This window comes from Podarcis filfolensis (assembly GCF_964270895.1).
Source record: "Podarcis filfolensis genome assembly, chromosome: 5".
In the NCBI taxonomy this organism is placed as follows: domain Eukaryota; kingdom Metazoa; phylum Chordata; class Lepidosauria; order Squamata; family Lacertidae; genus Podarcis; species Podarcis filfolensis.
In genome coordinates, this window is record NC_139608.1 from 31,968,010 (window position 1) to 31,988,539 (window position 20,530).

Genomic DNA, 20,530 nt, shown 5'->3' on the forward strand with positions numbered 1-20,530 from the left:
CTCAGCCATGAAGCTCACTGGGTGAACTTGGTACACTCCCTACCTCTCAGCCGAACCTACCTCACAGGGTTGTTGTGGGGATTAGATGAGCTGTGAGAGAACTATGCTACCTTGAGCTCTATGAAGAAAAAGGTGGGATATAAATGCAACAAATAATAAATACTTAAAGGTCCGCAGGAAAGATGGGTGCGCAGTCCACTGATAATAGAAGACAGAATTGCCACAACTGCTGCTCGAATTTTATTAGCCAAGAATTGGAAAACACAAGAAATACCAACAGTGGAAGATTGGCAGATGAAGATGATGGATTTTTCAGAGCTAGCCGACCTGACAGGAAGAGTTCGTGATCAGAAGGAGGATTACCAGGAAGAATGGACGAAATTTAAAGATTATTTAGTTAAATATGTTAAGTTAACTTAATTGGAAAAGCTTGGAAATACCAGATAGGCTTAGGATTTAATTATGTAATGTGATAAATTAATATGTTGAAATTTAGGTTGGGAAAGAAAGAAAGATGTTAAGTGACTAAGTTAATTTTATGAGAATATAGGTTTTGGAAAACCGTTAAAATGATAAACACTGAAATTCAACCAAGGGGATGCAAGGAAGTTGCTTAACAATGTTAATAAGATTAGTTTTAATAAGGTTAGGCTTTATGTTTGTTTGTTTGTTTGTTTGTGTGTTTAAAATTTTTGTGGAAAACCAATAATTTTTTTTGGAAAAATAATAATAGAAGACAGAATGGTGTTTAAACCACAAAATGGGAGATTAAAATAAAAAGCTCTGCAATAGAACAAGCAGTTTAGGAATATGAGGAATCTTTGCTAGATATAATGCATACCTTTTTTGGCCAAATTACGTCGCTAAAATTAAGGTGTGCATTAGATTTGATGGCACATTAGATTCGACTGCAAACTTGAAAAACACATTCGCCAGCAAATACTTTTTTGGTGTCAAGGTTTTGAAAATTGAAGTGCGCATTAGATTCGATGGTGCATTAGATTAGCATACATACAGTATTTTTGAAAGGTAGATTGCAGGGATAGTGAACATGTGGCCTTTCAGATATTGTTGGATTCTTAGCTCCCCTCAGCCCCAGCCAGCGTGATCAGCGATGGAATATGTAGTCCAACAACTTATTGTTGGCCAAGGGTTCTTCATCCCTGATGAACTGGCTTTTAAAGATAGATGCCTACTCTGTACCAGGGCAAGGTTTATACATGATGATCTCTTGTTCCTGAGGAAATGGTGTTAATGGCTCAAGCAGTGTATACTGGCCTCACTTGCACCCAGCACTAAGAGTTTATAAAAACCAACAACAAACCATGGCTTATGAGTTTGTTTTTGCTTACTCAACCATGGTTAATAAGCTGGGCTAGGTTCAACTGATCAAATTAAACCTTGGTTATAAACCATAGCTTAGAATTTTGTGGAAACCAGGACATGGTCAGCGTGGACAACTGCCTGGTTTGCACGACATGGTTAGCCAAACTATGACTTGTGGGACTGTGTGAATGTGCAGAACTTACAACCACTTGGTTCCTCTCACTAACCACAAGCTGCATCCTTGTAGCTCATTCATAGTTTGACTTACTGTATTGTGTGAACACAGGCCAGTGTGGAACTGGAATCCAGCAAGAGATCAAGAGAATTCCTTTTCTTTCTATATGGATTTATAGATGACTGACTTCACCTCCTTTGTTCAATAATTTATTCTTTTGCATTACACTGTGAATATAGAAACATGATTTAATCTTCATGACTGATATTTGCATATTCATTAAACAATTCATTAAAGACATCAGGAAATAATTTAATGATCTCTCCCTGACAATTCAAGTTGAAACTATCACGTTGCAATCTAAATTGACAGTGAACAGTGGAAGACTTCAAAAAGCATAATCCCTCATATCTAGTATATAAGACATATAACTGAGCAACTGCAAAGATAGGAAACCAAGCTCTTGATTCATGTTTTAATACTTCAAATTTTATTGCAGGCCTTTCAAAATGGTTTAAATGTTTGCATCTTAACAAGCGCAAAACTGACCCCATGTAGAGCAGGCAGTAAGAAATGTACAAGTCCTGACATTTGCTAGTAACGGGTGTAATATTAGGATTACGTTTTTATTTATATTCAAAAGCTGTTGGATAAGGAAGGATATATTCTAGCCCTCTGCTGAAGCCATTGCATTTGGAAAACTTGTCTTCTTAGCACCGGATTATAATAAGCAATCTTTGAATTGCTTGGTTCTTTTAGTCAGCTATGACAGCTAAAGCACTAATCTGTCGACATAAAAAATTCATAATTTCCATCTAATGTGGAGCAAAAGCATAGTAGATTTACCAAATTTAGAGGCAGGTGGGGTTTTTTTTAGTTGTTGTTAAAAGGTTATAATAGAGAATTGCTATGTAGCCAAACAAATGGTGCTTATACCCAAATTCCCCCTTTTACAGAGAAATTCTACAAATGTCTACCAATAAGTAAGTCCTATTGAGCTCAATGAAATTTTCTTCTAGGTGTGTATAATGTTGAAGCCTTAATTTCATATTTTCCTTGTTATTAATTGCTAATTATTATGAATATAATTCATTTAATTTATGAATTACTTCCTAACCACCTATTACAATCCATCTCAAGGTGGTGTAGAACTTAAAAACAATAAGACCATAAGATGATAAAAGAGTAAAAGCACAATAATATAAATAAAATGCAAAGAGCACAATTAATTAATTCCTGGCATTAAATCCCAGAAATGGCTTGAATTCACAGCTATGGTTTTAACAAGCACCAAATAATTTTTTTCTTAAAACTTTCTAAGGGGTGGAGTTTTTCTTAAACCTTTCTTAAATCTTCTTTTAGAGTATGGTGTTTCTCTGCACGTTATAGAAAAACTTGAAGACTTGAAGTTTACTGCATGTTATACCCTGAAAGAGAACTTCATGAAAATGCTTTGCCGTTGGTATCTAACACCATCAAAATTGGCAAAAATGTATAGAACTGGGTCAAGTATTTGTTGGAGATGTAGAGAGGTGGAGGGTACAATGAGTCACATGTGGTGGAATTATAGAAAAAATAGGGGGATTTTGGGATATAATATACAATGAGCGCAAAAAGATGATTAAAATCTCTTTTGCAAAAAAAACCCCAAAGCCTTTCTACTGGGTATAATAGGTATAAAGGTAAAGGTAAAGGTACCCCTGCCCGTACGGGCCAGTCGTGTCCGACTCTGGGGTTGCGCGCCCATCTCGCTTAAGAGGCCGGGGGCCAGCGCTGTCTGAAGACACTTCCGGGTCACGTGGCCAGCGTGACAAGCTGCATCTGGCGAGTCAGCGCAGCACACGGAAACGCCGTTTACCTTCCCGCTAGTAAGCGGTCCCTATTTATCTACTTGCACCCGGGGGTGCTTTTGAACTGCTAGGTTGGCAGGCATAATAGGTATAGACATTCCAAAAAATGTTGGAAATGTTGGTTGGCAGGCATAATAGGTATAGACATTCCAAAAAATGCCTGCTAGGTTGGCAGGCATAATAGGTATAGACATTCCAAAAAATGTGAGGAAGATTTTCTTATACACAACAGTTGTACACAACAATAGCCAAAAAAATGGAAAGGAGATTCCATCCCGACCAAAGTGGATTGGCAGACGAAATTAGTAGAATACACAGATTTAGCAAGGATGACAGAAAGAATTAGAGATAATACAGAACAAACATTTATTAGAGAGTGGGAAATTTACAGAAAATATATTAAAGAGCATTGTAAAAATGTGAATTCTCTGGCAGGCTTAGAATGACCCCTGTATGAACATAGAAAACCTTATTAAAATAAAAATTTGGGAGAAGTTTGGAGTGATAATGAAAAGTGCACTACTCAAAAGAAACCTGGGACTCTCAATGGGGTGACTGGAAGTCATAATAGAAGTTGTGTTGTCAGAAATGATTTTTTTTTTTTTGGTAATTTATATTATCCTTTGTTTTTCCCCTTTGTTGACTGTTTTTTCTTTTTTTACAATCCATAAAGCAATAATAAGAAAAAAGAAAACTTATGATAATGCACAGCCTACCCCTCATGACTTAAAGCTGGGGATTCCTATCCTTCCTAAATCTGCTGAGTCCCACTGACACATCACTTTGTTGTATGCCACCAGTCTCTGAGTGGTGTGAGATTCCAGGGCTTCCAGGCTTGTGCTTCCTTTGGATTGAGGGTCATTGGAGACTGTGGTGCCTTTAGGATATATGGTTTATTTACAACCTGAGCATATGATGGAGGGGTTCATTGCATTAACACCCCTTGGGGGGAATGAAGCTGAACTGGGAAAATATGGAATCAGAATTTTTTTCATGATATCACGCAGATGCCCCATAAAAGGTTGGGAGGACAAAGCATGGCTATTCCCTAGGAAATGCCCACTGCGGAAGCATTGAGTTTGCTGTAATAAAAGCATTCTTCAACATTAATTGCATAGACAATCTGCAAAGTTTTAAAGAAGATCATTTCAGAAGTGTAAAGTGAAATCATCCTTAAATGTTTCAAACCTTGCCAGAAAAATACATCTGAAGCATATGAAATAGCAAATTTAATGGTCCATGATACATGAAAGGCTGAAGCTTTCTTAATGAATCTTTAGCATTAGCTAGAGGTGTTGGATATCAAGTGTGAATCATGATATCTGCAGAGTAGACTTCAGTGAACTCACTGCTGGCTTAGATAACTGGCATTATTATCAGTTTTAACCCTGAGATGTATTTAAAAGGTGCAGATATCCTGCCTACTACTCTGTACTGAGGGAGTGGGTGGTGCTGTGGTCTAAACCACTGAGCCTCTTGGGCTTGCCAATCGGAAGGTTAGCAGTTCAAATCCCCACGACGGAGTGAGCTCCTGTTGCTCTGTCCCAGCTTCTGCCAACCTAGCAGTTCGAAAGCATAACAGTGCAAGTAGATAAATAGGCAGGAAGGTAAACAGCGTTTCCATGCGCTCTGGCTTCTGTCATGGTGTTCTGTTGTGCCAGAAGCGGTTTAGTCATGCTGGCCACAGGACCCAGAAAGCTGTCTGTGGACAAACACCGGCTCCCTTGGCCTGAAGTGAGCTGAGTGCTACACCCCATAGTCGCCTTTGACTGGACTAAACCATCCAGGGGTCCTTTACCTTTACCTTTACCTTTAACCTTAATCTGTACTGAAGAAAGGAGCAAACATCTATCATACTAATGTAGTAGCCCATATAATCTAGCAAAGTTTATATAGTAGACCATCTGTGTCACATGTGTGTGATTGTATACCTACGTACGTACACACATATATTTCTGGACTATTTCATGGTCTGATTCCTGATCTACAACAAAAATATAATGGGCAGTACCATATGAGACTGTGTTTTACTATAGGAAATGTAATTTCCTGGTTTCAGATCTATTACTAGACAGTGCATGAGTGTGTCATATTAGATTTATTGCCCATAATAACTTAGGCTCATGAAGAAAATGAGTGCCTGTTTTTAGACCAGGTTTATTAACATTTTAAAACTAGGTCATATCAGGGATAAATCAGAACTTCAAGTCACAAAAATATTCTACCCAGAAAAAGTATTTAAGAATTGGCTTTTTAAAAATCCCATTTAGCTCAATAGGATTTTAACATACATTCATGCTCATGTTTAGTCCTTTAATGAACCAGGACCATATTTTCAGTCTTCAGATGCAGCATACCTCTTAAAGCGAACCTACAGCTTTGATTAGACATTTACTGTGCATTATTCTGTTCCATTTTCTAGGACTTTGAGCAATTCTTCTGTGGCTTAACATTAGCACAGTAAATGCATTTTCATTAACATTGTGGGAGAATCAAATGAGAAACAGATTCATTTAAAAACCAGCTCTAAACATTGTTTGTACCATAGCATATTCCTTGCTATTTCCTGAGACTAGTTTAAGGTCTTATTCCTAAATTATATGTGATGTCCTGCAAGCTATGGGTTAACAGAAGACTAAATGGATTAAATCCTTTGACTAGGACACAACAATCATTCCTTCCCCTTCAACCTAGAAAAGAAACAGGACTGGCTCTGCTACTCAGCGGAGTGGAGTCCTTGTCTTGGGTCACAGGTAGGGTGGAGATGGAGATATTAGGGAACAGCTGAGTTTACCCTGTAGCATCCGCTAAGCTTGTCTGCTGCCTTCAGGTGTGGTGAAAGACACTATCCCATTGCCAGTGCTCAGGTAAAATTCAACCACCAGTCTGGTCACCTTCATCTTGCTTCAGGCAACTAAATCCCTCGGCCTACCTAGCCCAAAAAGGAAACATGACAGCAATGGGATTTACAGAGTTTTTTTGAGCAACTAAGCAGAGTTTTCATTGATTAACAATCAACCCGGTTAAGAAATTGGAGAGTATTCCAACTGAGCCACTTTAAATTACAGTTGAGCTGAGGTCAATATAGACAGCATTGCAATACTAAGCATGTGTGTTCTTCAACATTTCCTGCTTAGTACGGATGTACTCTTTATCTTCTGGCAAGACATTGCCTTTAGTTTGGGAAGATTCTGAGGCCGCCTTTTTAAAATGCTGTTAATGGGCATACATGTGCACTGAAATGTAAGAAATGAAGAATAGTCTTTTTGGATCAGGCCAAAGGTCCTATTCAGCATCCTATTCTCTCAGTGGCTTACCAGGAGCCAGTGGGAAGTCCATAAGCAAGACATGAGTGCAACAGCTCATGATTCCAAACAACTGGCTTTCAGAAGCATCCTGCCTCCATCAGTGGAGGCAGAACATAACAATCGTAGCTAGTAGAGATTCTCGCATGTTCAGCTCAAGTTCACACCAACATTCTCCAAAAACCCAGAGGTGTAGTAACTGTCTTACTTTTCTTCTCCTCTCCATCTAATATGATTTAAACTCTATTGTGGTTTTGTGTTTTTAACTGATCTTAATTATGTTATGTGTAAATTGCCTTGAGACAGAAGTATAGAAGGCAAGTAATAAATTAAGTGTAATGATGATGATGATCATCATAATAAGAGTTGGAAATGGGTAGGTCCTTCCAATTCCAGCAAGTGCTCCATAATGCAGAGCTAGAAGAAGCATTATACTATCTGCTTGCATTGGGTTGGTGACCCCCAGCTTTGAAGTTATGCTCCATAACTTTTCTTCTAGAAAGCTTAGAGATTTATTTGTTTAAAAAAATGAAAGCTCAGCATCTGGGGGCCCTGCTGGCACAGGTCCTGGTGCAGTTCCTCCAATTGCACCATTATAAATCCAGTCCTGTTATAACTTCTAGGATTCCTGTTTCTTGGTGTCACAGCTGCTTATTTATTTATCAATCACAGCTCTGGCATCATTCAGTGGTTAAAATCACTGATGAGTGGGAGCAGCCAGGATGGCTCATTTAACAGAAATGGCTTAGAAAGGTACTTACTTACACATTATGCTTCATAACTTCCTTTCTAGAAGGGCTAGAGACTTATTTTTTCCTTTTTAATGAAAGCTCAGAGTCTGGCTTCCCTGTTGAGGGACACCAATGAAGGACTTCACAGGAACCCAGCTGGCAACCCCTGCCCTAATATACCAACCTCCGCTGACTTTAATCCAGGTGTAGGAGAAATGAGGTGTGGAAACAATGCAACAGACTAAAACACTAGAATTCAACAATGATGATTTGTTATTTACAGTCACATTTCAAATGTATCTTCTCAGTTAACAATGCATACTAATAACATGGGGGCCCATCAGTCACAGAAGCCCCTGATTCTGCAAAATACGACAAATACCTGTAAATCTGCCGCTGTGGACATTGGTGTAACACAGTTTCATTGCAGCAGGATTTATCCTGATCTATTCTGTTTGGAATGTCTCCAGAGAGTCCTGGCATGTATGTGTGAAGGTTGGGACCATCTTTACAGACATTTTAATGCACAAAGGTCTGGGATATATGAAGCTTACGTCTGTTTTCTCTCGCCAACATACACAGGATTCATTCTGTGTGAATTCGTCTCTCTGAAAGGGCTTCAATCCCTGAAAAAGTGTGTGTGTGCATGCCTGTGCATCTCAGTCATGTTGCTAAATGTGTGCTTAAGCTGAAGCTATTCTATAATAAGAGCAGTTAGATCCATGGAGACATTGTTTGTTTGTTTGTTTGTTTGTTTGTTTGTTTGTTTGTTTGTTTGTTTAAGATAGTTATACAGCACCTTCCTGGATAATTGCATTACAACAAGGACAGGGGAAAAACAAACAAACAACACAGCGAAAAACAACCCACAATAAATGCAACAAAATTACAAAAAAAACAAGCAGCGTAAAAACCAAATGCTGGAAATAAAACTCAAGATTGCCTGGCAGAATAAAAAGGTCTATTCCTGATGCTGCAATGACATCAAAGTGGTTGCCATGTAAGCTGCCCTGATGGGAGTATTCCCTAATTGGGGTGCCAACCGTTAGGACCAAACAAGAGGAGCCCTGCATCTGTAGTAACTGGCATTCCATGTTGCACACGCACTCAGGCAGAGCTATTGCCAAGGCTTTGCACAGTGGTGGATCTGTGGCCAATACTCAGTCTGGCCATTTGTGGTGGTAGCGGCAGAAAGTGGAGGGCAGGCAGATGCTGGCTGGTACCCGATGCTGGTTGTAAGAGCAGCACAGGATCCCATAGATCCTGAGTCGGCTCAGCCCCAGCCCCACCTTTGGAACATCCTATTTCAGGGCTTTCTGCTGAGCTGTGCTGGTGGGCATCAGAGGTGGCTTTAGGGCAGTGCGACTGGTTCCACCGCACTGGGCGCTGAGTCCAGGGGGCACCGCAGGGCATCACAGCTAGAATGTAGCAAATTGAGCAGAATGGAAGGCGAGAGGCAGGAGGCACCAAAGAGGCATGGGGCAGCCTGAGGAAGTATTATCCGCCTTGGGCCTGTCCATAAAAAGCAAGTCTAGAGTGGGAGACCAGAGGGGTGGCTGTTGTTTCCAGAAACTCTTCGTGTTATGAGACTTCTGTGGGTGAGCTGGGAGTTTGTTTGGACCCTGGGCAAGAACCCAGAGCCAGAGAGGGAAGGTGTGGCAGAAGGAAAATAAACTGATATGGATTTCTAGATAGTTGTAACTTCGTATTAATGTAACATTTCAAATATGCGTAACTGTGTATTTTTGAAATATTTTATTTAAGTTGCCTGTTGTTGCTTCAGTTTTCTGTACAGTGGTACCTCAGGTTAAGTACTTAATTCATTCCGGAGGTCTGTTCTTAACCTGAAACTGTTCTTAACCTGAAGCACCACTTTAGCTAATGGGGCTTCCTGCTGCCGCCGCACCGCCAGAGCCCAATTTCTGTTCTCATCCTGAAGCAAAGTTCTTAACCCGAGTTAATATTTCTGGATTAGCGGAGTCTGTAACCTGAAGTGTATGTAACCTGAGGTACCACTGTACACCGATTAGAGATATTTTTAAATATATCAAGTAGCATAGAAATTAAATAATAAATCAATCACTAGAAACCCACCCTTTCTGATTATCCATGCATACACATGATTTGGTATCAGAGGGGTGTGCCCACTGCTATAAATCTTGTCCTTGCATTTTCCAGGCATTCAGTGGACAGTGGTTTTCTCTTATGATAAAGTGCACTCCTATTTGACATAGCAGTAATCACATCCTGCCATCTCAGACATGTCCCCTAGAATACCATATGACACATCATAAGCTGTAGAAACTTTCCAACCAGAGCCATTACATTGTAATTGCAAAGAAATAAAATTGCCTCCCCTTTTTCCATCTGTGATTTTCCTCCTAAGGGGTGAGGTTCAGGACAGGAAATACTATGGCTTTGATCAGTGACACATGTAAAGTCTGCTCCATCATGATTCACCAGGACTAGAAATAGCAGGTTTGCACCATCAGGAAAGCATGATCCTCCTACTTTCCAAATGTGAAAGGCTTTTTATTTCTAATGGTGTCATTGCGGATTGAAGGATGTTAGACATTAAAAGGATATATTGTTGCATGCCAGCCCAATCTCTGATTGCAGGGGTTCCAGGCACACTTGCCCAGGGTCCTTGTGCCCTTTTGGGAATGGGGCTGTTGTATCTTTATGATATATGGTTTATTTACACATACTGTACAGTGGCACCTCGGGTTAAGAACTTAATTTGTTCTGGAGGTCTGTTCTTAACCTGAAACTGTTCTTAACCTGAAGCACCACTTTAACTAATGGGGCCTCCCACCGCTGCGCCGCCGCCATGCAATTTCTGTTCTCATCCTGAAGCAAAGTTCTTAACCTGAGGTACTATTTCTGGGTTAGCAGAGTCTGTAACCTGAAGCATCTGTAACCTGAAGCGTCTGTAACTGAAGTACCACTGTATTGGCCCAAATATAAGCCGCACCCGAATATAAGCCACACCTTTAAAATGGGGGGGGGAGAGAAAAGACCCAAATATAAGCCGCTCCATTCCTCGCTGCTCCTGGCTGCATACTGAGGGGGGGGAGCCACGCTGCACTGCCGACGGCCTTTCCCCATCCTCGCTCTCTCCCTACCCGGCCTTGGGGGAAAGCATGGGGGACTATACATGGGGCAGGCGCTGCTTTGCTGCGCTTCTGGCACTGTTTGCCCCGCACTCCTGGCTGCATACCATGAGGTCACAAATATAAGCCACACTTTACCTTTTCACGGTCAGAATTTTGGGGAAAAGTGAGGCTTATATTCAGGCCAATATGGTATATACAACCTGAACCTACAATGGTGGAGCTCACAGCATAATCACCCCAAAAAGTTTTGCTTCTCCCATAGATGCAGCTCTGGATTCAAAACTATCATGCTATCATGCTCTGACCCTCTTTCCAGCTTTTTGGCTTTAACTGCCTGCCACCTTTTTCTCCAGGTCACATCACACAAATTCGACTCTAAAAACTCTACTTCAAACTCTGACTTTGTCTACTAACTCTATGTTGAGGGAGGGGCCTCTCCCATTTGCCATTTGACAAATGCCATCCCCACTGCCAGTTGTCTTTCCTAATGGCTCATTACCTTCCCCTTCTTCTCTAAATGGCTCATCTCCTGATCAGGAAACTGGCTTGGCTTATATTTTAACATTTCCCTTGATTAAATTCTAAGCCCTACTGGACCTAGGAATTTAGGGGTGTCTGGTACCCACTATCCATTAAACAATGATACTTTAACTAGCACTCAATTGCAAAACTCTTCCTACCAATTTCAGGTCGCTAGTTACCACTCTTGTGAATGGTCACTACATTTATTCTGCATAAATCTTAACTTTAAATTTGTACTACATTAAATTTAACCATTTCTTGTTTATACTGGCTTGTGACTAATAGTTTTGTGAAGTTTTTACACTGATGGTTTTAACTGCTGTCTTGCTATATCTTCTAGTGCTGTTTTAAATTGCTTTTATGTAGTTTTATTAAGGTGCATTGCCCTGGGCTCCCTTTGGGGAGGAAGGGTGGTTATAAATGTGAAATAATAAAAACAAAAACTATACAAAATCCTGATAGGCTTTTGTGGAGTGGAGTTCAGCTAGGAGGCAACAGCTTTTATTTTCAGTTGGGTTTGAATAAGATGTTTGATCATTAAAATATACTCGTAATGAAATATTCCCCTCGACACCAAAGCTAGCACACACATATGACAACTCAGGAAGCCACCCTATGTATCTACAATCTGCCCTCTACAAAAATTAAAGCTAAGGTTCACATGGCTTGTGCTTACATGCATTGGCGCTATGTCTGTAGGCCTCTCTAGCCCTTTCATCATGTGTCCCAGAAACATTTGTGTTCACACACAAGTATGGGCATACTGGTGACAATAGGCTCTGCCCCTCGTCTTTGAATAAGGCTTCTGTGGATAGAGTTCAGGCATGTGTGAAGGTTGGACTCAGTGAGTGGGGCAGAACAGCTGCAGCTGGATCCTGACTTCCTTTGCACCTACACTGTCCATTTTGCATGTCTGCACAGATCATTTATCCAGCACATATTTTATCAAGTTTTCAGACGTCAAGTTGCTCAGGGTGGTGAAAAGATGAAAGGATACAACTGGCTCAAAGCCACCAGTGTGGCATAGCAGTTAGAGTGCCAGATGAGGACATAGGAAACCGGGTTCAAATACCCACTCGGCCACGAAGCTCTCACTGGGTGACCTTGGGCCAGCCACTGCCTGCTTCTCAGCTTAACCTATCTCGCAGGTTTGTTGCAGGGACAAAATGGGGATGAAACAAACCATGTGGGCCACCTTAAGCTCCATGGAGGAAAAGTGAGACATAAATGTGATAAACAACAAACAACCAACAATAAACCTAGAAAGCTTCCTGTTATGTACTAACCTTGGATCCTAGAACAATAGGCAAGTAGGATCCTAGAATACAACAACTGATTGGCTTGCAGGAAAAGACCAATCAGGCTCCAGGAGGGAAGCAGAATCAGCCAATCAGACAGGACTCATTGTGTAAATAATGTATATAAAAGCCTGAGGTTTGGGGGGCAATTCAATCACTGTTTTACAAGCTGCAATAAAGAGCATGAAATCACTACAGGACTCAGTGTATTTTTCACTTCCTGTTCCGATAGGTTCTGTTCCATTGTGGCAAAGCCTCAGCTTCTGATATGGCGTTGCCTTCAAATGAATACAGTGGTACCTTGGTTCTCGAACTTAATCCATTCTGGGAGTCTGTTTGACTCCCGAAACCATTCTAAAACCAAGGCGCGGCTTACGATTGGCTGCAGGAGCTTCCTGCACTCAATCAGAAGCCGCGTAAGCCACATTGGATGTTCAGCTTCTGAAAAACATTTGCAAACCAGAACACTCACTTCCAGGTTTGCAGTGTTTGGGAGCCAATTTGTTCAGGAGCCAAGCCGCTTGACAACCAAGGTACCATTGTACACAGCTTTTATGAAACCCTCAAATTGCTCACTAACAGTTCCTTCAACATTCTTGTAAATGACTTGGATGAAGGTATCAAGAGAATACTCATCAAATTTGCAGATGACACCAAACAGGGACAAGTAGTCAATGCTGCCAAAGAAAGGAACTGGGATGCAAGATTACCTTAACAGATTGGAGAACTGGGAACAAACTAAGAAAATGAATTTCAATAAGGACTAATGTAAGGTTCTGCACTTAGGCAGGAAGAACTAGCTGCACTAATGTAAGATGGGGGACAACTGTCTTGCCAGCAGTACATGTGAAAAGGATCTAGGGGTCTTAACATGAGTAAACAGTGTGATGCAGCAGCAAAAAAAGGTTAATCTTAGTTTAGGCTGCATCAACAGAAATATAGTGTGCCTATCAAGCGAAATAATAGTCCTGCTTTATTCTGCTTGGTCAGACCACACCTGTGTCCAGTTCTGTGCATGGATGTAGGGGGGGCAGGGGGGCTCAACAACTTTGGCTGCCCCCCACAAGAAAATCCTGGCGATGCCCATGGTTCTGTGTACCACAAGTAAAGAAGGATATTGACAAGCTGGAATGTGTGCAGAGGAGGATGATAAAGGGTCTGGAAACCAAGCTTTATGAAGGAGTTGGGTATGTTTAGCCTAGAAAACAGGTGACTGAGATGAGATATGATAGCAATCTTCAATTATCTAAAGGGCTCTCACATGGAGGGTGCAGCAAACTCGTTTTCTCCTGCTCTGGCGGCTAGGACCTGAACCAGTGGCTTCAAGTTACAAGAAAGGACATTACCAGTAAACATCAGGAAGAACTTTCTAACAGTAAGAACCGTTCGACAGTGGAACAGACCCCCTCGGGAGGTGTTGGACTCTCCTTCCTTGGAGGTTTTAAGCATCTGTCATGTATGATTTCTTGAGATTGCTGCACTGCCGGCGGTTGGACTAGATGACCCTCGGGCTCCCTCCCCACTCTCCAGTTCTATGATTCTCTGACAATGTATGTGCGCGTGCGACCTTTTCCCTCCATCCCCCACCCACGCACCCATTCGGAGATGCGCCATCCTAGCGCTAGGACCCTGTGGGCGCCCCTGGTGCAGCCGCGCAGCGCCTCCTGCTTCCACCCTGGCTGTTGGGTGACGGTCCCAGCTCAGCTGCCGAGCAGGGTGGAGCAGAGGAGCAGCAGTGGCATCGCCCTGGTCCTGCGTGCGTCCTCCTTCTCCGCGGCGGAGGCTGCTGCCGCTGCTGCTGTTTATGACTGGTGGAGCCTACGAGCCAGGGCAGAGAGCGGCGCGCCAAAGGGGAACCGGCGGCGCCGGCAGCAAAAGACTCCCGGGAGGCTCCGGGGAAGGGCAGCTGATGAAGTTCCCCGCCGAGCTCCAGAGGGCTCTCTCGGCTGCTCCAAAGGGCGCTGCTCCCGCCGGGTTCAGGGCAAGCGGGCGCGCGGTGAGTGATTCCCATTCCCAGGCACGGCGTCCCTTCGCTCCTCGCCTAGGTTTGCCAGCCTCTCTCTCTCTGTGTGTTAAGATCTTCTTTTCCCCGGGAACTGGGCAGGGAGGTTCAGGATGGCCAGGCAACCACTTCCTCCTTCTTCCTCGACCCCCGGCGTGGCATGGGGGGCGCAGCGAAATCAAGGGGCGCCTGGATGGAAGGGTTCGACCCCTTGGGAAGTGGAGACGGAGGGGAGGCCGGATCCCCACTGCCCGGGAAAGTTTGGAGGGCGGAGGCAAGGACCAGGAGGCAGTTTCCCTCTGCTTTAATGCAAGGCGCAACGCCGCGCTGCTGGGAGGTTTCGCTTGCCCCTTGCGCACCTGCCTATCGAGGGGATGGCGCGGTTGTCTGCTCCTCGAGCGCATCTTGGGTTGAAAATGGCATTTTGCCTGCGTTTCTTCTCTCCCCGCTTTACGAAACACGCACAACCTACCTATATAGCTGTGGATTTCGGAAGTTCTTTTTTGGGGGGATGGGGTGTCGTGGCTGTCAAAAGAAAGCCAAATCTCAGTCGAAAAGCACCTTGTGACTGAAATGCAGCTTTGTTTCCAGTGGGGGTCCTCCCCCCTCATGTCACAGTATGAACCTGTTGATCTCCGGGGGGGTACCGCGAACTGCTGCTCTTTGAGTTTTCTTTCCTTACATCCCTTACTTTGGATTTCCTTGTTTACTTTGGCTCCTGGCTTAGACGCAGGGGGAGGCCATTGTGCTGGGCACATTTAAGACACAGAAAGGAAAAGTTTTGCTGTAGCTCTCACAAGTCCCACAACGTGAAATCCAATAGATTTATAGTCAATCGATCAATTTATGATGACATTAGGTGCCCAAGACCATTCACTGCTTCTGCTGCAGACTAACCCAGATTGTTGGCTAACCCTCTAGAAATGGGTATAATATGAAAGGAATAACTACTGGCCATCTCAGGCTTTTATACGATAGGTGAATGATTGGGTCTTGCTTATTAGTAAGGGTCTGAGTGAATGGAAAGCATGAATGATTTTCCCTTTGAGGTTGAAAATGGAAACATTGGCACATATTCTTTCATTAGGTTTCAGCTGTTAGTGAGCTGCTTTGTTGTAAATCAGGGGTGCGGAACCTGTTTTTGGCACTGCAGGCAGATCTTTATTGGAACATAGCACCGTGGGTGAGGCTGCCCACCCGTCCATCACCTGATGTCACAATAATGTCATGTGACAGGGTGCTTTGAAGTTCTGAAGTTGGGACTTCAAAGCACCATGCAGGGCTTGCAAATGAGAGCTATTAATTGAAATGCAGCATTAATACCCTTTTTATTTTTAAATACTTGTGACTAGGTGGGAAAGAGTAGCTCTGCATTGACTGCATGTGAGGAATTTAGAGTTATTACTGTAAGATACCATGATTTTATTGTTGGTTGCAGGAAGGAAATCTACTTTCTGAATGTCATAGGTCAAACTCGTGCCATTCAGGTTGAGTAGGCTAGCCACTCAACAGATGGAACATTTTCTGACAATCTGTTCATCCTAATTTTACTAGATGCTTCCATGGTCCATTAAGTTCTCAACCATTTGACCACAAATATCCAAAGTATCTCATACCAGTTGCTTAAATCCACACAATGTATTTTCTATAGTATCTGTTGTAATCTCCGTTTATCGTTCCTTTCTCCATATTTCTTCCCCCAACTAACTGGGGGCAAAATCTTGAAAGTCAGCAACATTCTGGAGTAAGGTAGCTTGCAGGAATTTGATCAAAGGTGTACCCAGTTGAGGTGCAAGAACTGTGATCATGATGAATGCACCAGGCAATTCAGAATTATACGATGAAATTATTCAGTAATACGTTCTCTTTCACAATAATAAAAGCTCAGCTCGAATGTATGCTGCAGATCAGGAAGGATAGTTAATTTAATGTGTCAAAGAAGCTATTAGAGGCAAGAAGACTTCCTTCCAAAAATGGAAGTATTGTCCAAATGGGGAAAACAAAAAAAAGAGAACACAAGAAATGCAGTGCAAGGAGATAGTAAGGCAGGAATCAGCATTCTCTTTTGGCCTGTGGGCATATCTGCTAAGGACAGAAACTATAATGGCCACCACACCCACTGCAACCAAGCACACATTGCAACCTATTCAATTGGCTATAATTGAATACTCCTTTGAAGAGCAATTTTGATGGAGGGAGGGGACTCTGTGAGCATCAAGGAAGACCTCATGTGTGCTCACAGGTGCAAAAACAAACAAATAAAAAGACTCAAGGAGCACATTGCTGAAAGCATAAAGACCATTAGCAAAAAAAATCTTTAAATATATTGGAAATAGGAGAATAATCAAGGACGTTGATGGATGTTTGGATGACAAGAAAGTGAAAGGTGTGCTAAAGGAGGAAAAGGAGATTGCAGAGAAGCTGAGTTAATTCTTTGCAACTGTCTTCAGATTCGAAGATGAAGGGCAGATTCCAGTGTCTGAAATAACTTTCTCAGGAAGGTAGTCTGAGGAGCTGACGCAGATTGTGTTGAGAAGTTCTAGGTCTTACTTACAAATCATCGATCCCAGATGGCATCAACTTGAGGGCTCTCAAATAACTCAAAGGTGAAATTGCTGCTTTTCTATGAAAAATATGTATCCTGTCCCTAAGATCAGCCACTAAGACTGGCTACTGGTTTGGAAAAAGACAACCCAGATCAGGGGGCTAAGTCAACTTTGAGGGAAGGTTACAACAATTTGGGCTTTTTCATTTTTAAAAATGGGTAGAGGTGTCAAGATTGTACGTAGTTTGACAAAAGTGTGGAAACTATCCATCCCCACATAGCATCAGAATTTGGGACATCCAATGAAACCAAACATTAGATGATTCAGAACAGACAAAAGGAAACACTTCTTCACTCATTGAATAGTTAAACTATGGAGTTTAACTCCCTCAAATTGAAGAGATGGACACCAACTTGGATGGCTTTAAAAGAGGATTAGACAAGATTACCTAAGGGTGGTAATAATAATAATAATAATAATAATAATAGGAATAACTACTCACCACAATGACTATGTTCCACCACCTCTGAATACCAATTGCTGAGATTTGTGTGCTGTTGCACTTAACTACACTTTTAATTAATTTCCATTTATAGTTCATTGGTTTTTGGTGGTTTTTAAATATATGATTTATAGTTATTAGAACAAGAAATCCTTTCCTATCAAAACAAGTGAGCTTCTCTGAAGAGATAGGGCTTTCTGCATGTGAAGGACACAGCTTATCTTTATTACTCCTAGGACAGTCAGAGACGGAGACTGCTTTTGAGAAACTATAAAAAGTTGTTCATTTGAAAGGTAATTTCTGCAAGGATAATTTATCCTTTTCTGAAATGAAATGTTGGAGTTCTGGAAAATGTGATAAATACCAGCTTAATCAGTGAGATAATATGTGTGATTCGCAAGAACAAGGAGAACAAATAGGTAAATGTCTTTTTATATGCCTTTTATAGAGATTGCTATATAAAAGAAGTAGAGAAATTCATGTAGCAATGAAAGTTATGGTTGATGTAGCAAAATACATCTTTGTATTCTGTTTTCTTACCCTGCTCTGTGGAATGCTTTCCTGGTTGAAATTTACCAAACGTTGACACTTAATATGTTTTAGGTGTTTGGCCATATAGGTAATGTGATATTCTAGGAAGACCTTTAGCTGAAGACCTTTTGAGTAGACCCATTGAAATTAATCGACTTAATTTAACAACAATTTTATTATTTATATCCCACCCATCTGGGTGGGTTTCCTCAGTTACCCTGGGCAGCTTCTAGTACATATTAAAACATAATAAAATATCAGACATTAAAAACTACCCAATACAGTGCTGCCTTTACATTTAGTTGTGTTCTAATGTCAATAGGTCTACTCTGAATAAAATTTCATTGACTACCACCCATTATGAATATGTTTAGGCCAATTTTCCTTTTACCGTATGCTCACTTGGTTTTTGGAGTTGCTGCTTTTATTGATTTTGGATTTTTTTCTGTGTTTATGATGTTGGTTGTTTCTTTTGATGGTGCTTTAATGCGTTTTGAGGATTTGGTTTCATTTTAATGTATATTTTATTGTTGTAAGCAACTTTGGGATATAAGTTTTTAAAAAAAAAAAAAAAAAACCCACCCTGGTTTGGCTACAATCTTTAACAACTTACAAGGGGGAAAGCCCCATTGAACTTAGAGGGCCTTACTTCTGAGTAAAGATGCATAGGACTGCACAGCGTAATTCCTAGAAGACCAGAACAGAAGATGAATAGAAATCTGGGTAGAGTTTCGCACCGTTCCTGTGTGACGTTTACGAATGCCCATCATCAAAGACAAGATAATTGGGTTGACCTGCTGAGGCTACAATCTTTTTCGCACCTATTACTGAATTCTATTGAAGTTGTTCACCTCCATGAATAAATTGCAATTAAGCTGTAAGGCTCTTCTTACATGGGATGGGTTCAGATGGTAAACTGCTATCTTTCCAGCCATCATAATAGTAGTAATCTATGAAAGCAGACCTATATCTCATAGGAGCCAAGTACTTGTTGTAAAGGTTTACCCTCATGAAAGCTGACCTTGCTACAAGATCTTCTGGGATAAGCGGAATTAGGATCTGGATCCAGTGGAGCTGCAGCTGGGTCAGCAGGATCCTGTTAACTCCCTATATTTGGCTCAGTTAGAGATACCTGGGTGTATTTTTCCCATCCCAGCTGTCTGAGGTCAGCCTTGTGGACCTTAAGGCAGTGTAAACCTGAAAGGGGGCATGGCAGGGGTGGGGCCAGAGGGGGGATCCAAAACTGATTCAGCTCAGTCATGTGACTTGGCAAACAGGCAGAAACTAAGCCAGCAAAACAGGTGGTGCAACTCAAACACTCTTTCAAAGGCTTGCTTAGGTTTAGGCTGCCTCAGCCATCAACAAGCCTGCTCCTGAATAGAGTTTGGATCTGGTGTACTTTATGCTGGCTTAATTTACTTAGGTCTTGGTTTAGCCCATCTTCTTGTAACATTGCTCCCTTACTGTCTTTTAATGTGTTTAGGATTGAAGCTTTAGTTCCGTTTAAGAATTTATTTGCATAATGACAATTTGGGACATTTGGGGTCGTAAACTAATGCTCCAACACACATTGATCTGCTTCAGATGAATGGAAAAGCATAGACTCATAATACTAAACCATAGTTTAGTATTATGAGGACAATTTGGTGCATTCTTATAACCTTCACATGTTATCTCTGCCTTTGCAGCAGAGGAAAGGAAGTTAAGTTTCTGGTATGAACACACTGCAATATCTCATAACCTTTGAATGTTGGAAACTTGGCTTGTTCTGTCCAGTGTTAGTTCAAACCCACCAGTATCAAAGTGTAGTTTCAGATCCTAGTTTGTTAGTTAACTGTGGGTAGAGCTTATCATGGTACATTCCCTTCATAGAAAGCTATGTTTTGAATTGAGCCATTGAGTTTGTGGCTCATCTTCTTCTGAATCAGCCTGCTTTTGGGAGGCTTTCTAAGTTTCAACCTGTTGTATGAACTGGCTTCCATTTAATTATTATCATCTTGCACAGTTACTAAAGAATATTGTTCAGTTACTAAGAATTACTGTGTATTCCATTTCAAGCCCACCTTCCTTCAGGGAGGTCAAAGCAGCATACAGTATATGCCTCCATTTTATCCATTATCTGGGAGAGACTTGGCAGGTACAAATAAACTGCAAGGGATCTGACTTGTGAGATAGGTTAGTCTGAAAGAGAGTAATTGACTCACAGTCATCATTCAGTAAGTTTCATGGTGATGGATATATAGCTCAGCTCTAAGTCCTTTTCTGCCCACTATTACACTGGCTCCATTTGCTTTACTTTTTGTGTCCTCAGAAAAGAAAACATAATGTATCTTATGTTAATATGAGCTTGTAAGGCACTGTTGAACTGAATATATATTCAGCTGCAGAATCTAAGCACCCTTGAAACCATCACAAGCAAATTGCACCAATATTGTACAAGTACTAGCAATTTCTGAGCAGGAAAAAATATATCTCATTAACACAATGTACTCCAATTAATTACTCTGGAGTAATTCCATTGAGTTTGATGGGATTCTGCTGAAGCAAGAAGAAATACTTTAATGCAAGCTTATTTTTAAGAACATGCCTTGATATGTTGTGATTTTTTAATCTAGTTTAATATTGC

The 20,530-nt window shown here is 41.5% G+C and overlaps 1 protein-coding gene across 2 annotated transcripts in view; it reads left to right on the forward strand.

Annotated features, from left to right (window-relative positions):
- Positions 1–20,530, forward strand: part of SPSB4 (splA/ryanodine receptor domain and SOCS box containing 4) — a 270,303-nt gene that overhangs the window by 86,278 nt on the left and 163,495 nt on the right. Inside the window, exon 1 of one of the 2 annotated variants that reach the window (XM_083613955.1) lies at positions 14,014–14,319. The exons of the other annotated variant lie outside the window; for it this stretch is intronic. The gene's annotated coding sequence lies outside the window, so the exon portion shown is untranslated. Of the gene's footprint in view, positions 1–14,013; positions 14,320–20,530 lie in introns of those variants that run through there. 2 annotated transcript variants of the gene reach the window in all.